The sequence below is a fragment of the Panulirus ornatus genome, chromosome 6 (assembly GCF_036320965.1).
Source record: "Panulirus ornatus isolate Po-2019 chromosome 6, ASM3632096v1, whole genome shotgun sequence".
In the NCBI taxonomy this organism is placed as follows: Eukaryota; Metazoa; Arthropoda; class Malacostraca; order Decapoda; family Palinuridae; genus Panulirus; species Panulirus ornatus.
The window spans coordinates 53429315-53432926 of NC_092229.1; the positions used below are offsets into that span (position 1 = coordinate 53429315).

General features: G+C 45.8%; 1 pseudogene; it reads right to left on the bottom strand.

Moving 5' to 3' along the window:
* Positions 1–1383: 1383 nt before the first annotated feature.
* Positions 1384–3321, bottom strand: LOC139748953 (beta-1,3-galactosyltransferase 5-like; annotated as a pseudogene).
* Between the last annotated feature and the right edge of the window lie 291 nt (positions 3322–3612).

The window sequence follows — 3612 nt, forward strand, 5'->3', positions numbered from 1 at the left end:
TCTTGGAGGAGGTCAAGGGAACTCACTTCAGGACCGAATGGTACAGAGAGACTTACATGAGAGATTATTACTACACAAAGGCGAAAGGTCATGTTGGATCTTGGGTTCAGAGAACGTCTAATTTTGGAAATTACGTGATACCAAAAACGGCCACGAAGGTCACTGAATAACGAGAGGACACGGATGACCTGACAGTTCACGAAAGGTCACAGGAAGTAGAAGGTACAAGATCTGTTCATGTTTGGTACGAAAAAGGGCAAAAAAGTTTTACCTGGTAAACATGTCATAGTCTAGAAACGAAGCTTCATTAAACCATCTGCATAACGTTCACCAATATTCTCTAACGTTCATCATGTATCCTTTTGAAATCAGTGGAAAAAAAAAAAAACATTTTATTCCGTTCGTTGCATTTAAGTTGAACATCATGAATAACTAAGATTTGAGCATCACGAAAACTAATACTCTAACCACTGCTCTAAAATGACCTGCTGATTCTTCTGTCATTGCGATGATTCAGGTTGAATTTCTTTACCTACATATGGGTATTGCATGGGCGAAAGTCCGTGAAGATGACCTGGTCATTATGAATGCCTAACAGATGACATAAGAAGAGGTAGACCGTAAAGAGGATCGACAAATGCAGTGAGAATATTTCAGATCGAGGCTAAGATAATGACTGGTGATCTGAAGCAGTGAGGTCATTTTGTTCATAATGGCGTGAATGAAGACGTGTGTGTGTTTGTGTAAAGATTCGCCAAGACTACAATAAATCTGGATATTTTCGTTGAGTTTACCCCCATATTGTATTGAAAATGTACATACTAGAAGAAATAAGAGAAAACGTATCAGTTTTCAAGCATAACTATTGAAGTCGTGAGACTACTGAGAGAGAGCGACGCTGGGAAAGTTGATTTGATCCGTTTCTGCCGAGAGATGATGGTCATAAAAACTCCCAAGATTAAGTCCATGATCAGATCTCTCTTCAGAGAGATTTACATTCATAAGAAACTAGTTGGGGCTTAAGGCGCACCATTGTTTCACGACCTGTGTTTGAACACTCCTAGGATGTTTAGTGACATGTTGCTTGCTGACGCTTGTGTGTGCAGCGCCTGAATTGTTTCATGTAAGGTGCTCTCCTCAGACCGGTGAGCGACTGAGCATGTTTCATATATGGTATAATGTAGGTGCGTTTGACCTAACTCCTCAATAGTGTCAAGAGTGATTTGAAAATGAGGAAGTCAGGAAGACTGCATTTGACTTGGCAAAATGTCAGTAGTGTTAAGGCTATGGTGAAGACGGGTAAGTAGCAAAACATTAGATATAATAAGGATTTATTTCGTATGGCTACTTGAAAGGAAAGTTCCCAATATAGATTGATGCGGAATAGATAACGTAGTGTTGGAGAGAAATGAGAGACATGACAGAGAAATAGATAGGAGAGAGAGAGAGAGAGAGAGAGAGAGAGAGAGAGAGAGAGAGAGAGAGAGAGAGAGACTCATGGCGTAACATTGTAATGTTGTAGAGTTTTCAGCCAGACGTAGTTGGTGGCTCCCTGACCGATCTGGCCCTCCAGATCGTGGACGAAGAGCATCGTTCCATCGTGGTACTCGGGGCGCACCGACATGGGCACTACCTGGCTGCGACGCCTGCAGGAGGAGGGGAGAGGAACAACACTGTAAGCAGCAGGGTAGTGATGGTGGAGGTAGGACAGGTTGGAGGCTGAAGTGGTCTTGGGGGAGGGAGAGGACAGACTGATGAAGGGAGGGTAGGTTGGTGGAGGGAAGTGATGATGGTGAAGGGAAGGACAGATTGGTAGAGGGAAGAGTGAGGGTGACTGGAAGTAAGTGTGAAAGGGTATGTCGAGTAGATTTAAAGACATGGTAGTGAATGATGTGGTAACAATGATGGAAGAGGTGGAGGAGGAGGAGAAAGAGTACTGGTGACGGAGGTAGAATGAAAGAACGGTAATAGAGAGAGCATGGATGGAAGAGAAGTGGGGGAGGGTGTTGGTAATAAGTAGAAGAGGAAGAAATAAAGCTATAGAGGTTGGATGGGACACAGTGTGTGATGATAAGAGAAGTGGCACTTAATCCCTTGAACATGACAATACTATCACTTTGACCTTTGACCTGACACTTAGGAGTTTGGTCAAAGATGAAGTTATCATACCTGAGGGTCGTGGATTCGACCGTCAGTTTTGATGTGACCTTGATAATGACTGGGACTCACTTCCTAACATGTTCTTAGTTATTCATGAATTTTCAGTAGCCAGTAGTCATAAGCTATTAGTTATTCGTGGTCACGACTTAAAGGGGACTGCACTGCATATGACGTTATATGTTGTCTTACCTGACATCCAGCCATCTGGGGTGAAGGTCACGAAGCAGAAGACCTGTGACGTACACGTCCTCCAGCCAAAAAGGAGGATCGATCCTCCGCCGGTCCACTTCGAGCATTCGGTTCACCAGCCTGCGGTGGAGGACGTATGCGTAGCCCTGGCAGTAGGGCGGATACACCCTGGGGGAGTAGTCTTTAGGGTCCACTACGTAGTGAGGCAAACACCCGCCCTTCGTCACCTCTCGACATACAGACCTGGACATCGAGCGAGCACACACTGCGTCCGAAGTGTTCTCCGCCGGCCCCAGCACGTCGAGCAACGCCCAGAAATTGATGTAGGCGTCCACGTCGCACTTCAACACCCAGGTGGCGTTGCTGCAAAAAGCCCTGAACCAGTGCACAGCAGCCAGAGATTTAATGGTTAGGTTCTTCCTCGTTTCCGAGAAATCAAACTGAATGATATCTCGGTGTTTGTCACTCTCCTGTTGCAGATGCCGCTGCGTTACTGCTGAAGGAACAGCTCCCACTATGAACACCGTCTTCAGTCTCAATTGGCTGGCTATGTCCTCACGTCCCCACATCTCTCTGATCATTTCCCGATGGTATACCTGAGATGGGTTGGAAGTGACGGTGTTCAGGAGGTACACTTCCTCATTCTTGCACATGTCAGGTTCGTTGATTCTCAGTCCGTACGGCCAGCCAGGTATGTACTCTATATCAGGTCTTGTCTTTCCCTCGGTAGCCTTTCCGTATTCTGAAGCCAAAGTGTTGAGGTTAGGTTCTGGGTTTGGGGCGTAGCGAGGCCGGCGGATGGGCGTGGTTGACCTCGGCATCAGCACCACCAGGAGGGAAAGAGAACGCCAGTAACCACTGTCGTCATCACCACCATCAGTAGCCTCCTGAGGGTCCATCTGCTCCCTGGCAACATACCTGCAATGACCAGCACTAAGTCTTGTACAGCGCTACCACACTGAACACAACCCACTCCCGGCCATTGATGTACACTCAGTGAGAAAATCATAACACTTAAATCTTAGTTATAGCTCGGTTGATTGATGTTTTGATAAGCAATTCATCGTGTTTACTTGTACTTTTTATATAGTCAATGCTTGTTCAACGTCTTCTACTCAGCCAGGGAAATGGCACCTTTCTAATATTTTGGTAATACTATTGACGGTGACGGACCTGTAAGGGGAGTCAGTTGCTGTCTGCAGATGACACGGTTTTAGTACCAGACTCGAGAGAGAAACTCAAGACGCTGGCATCCATGTTTAT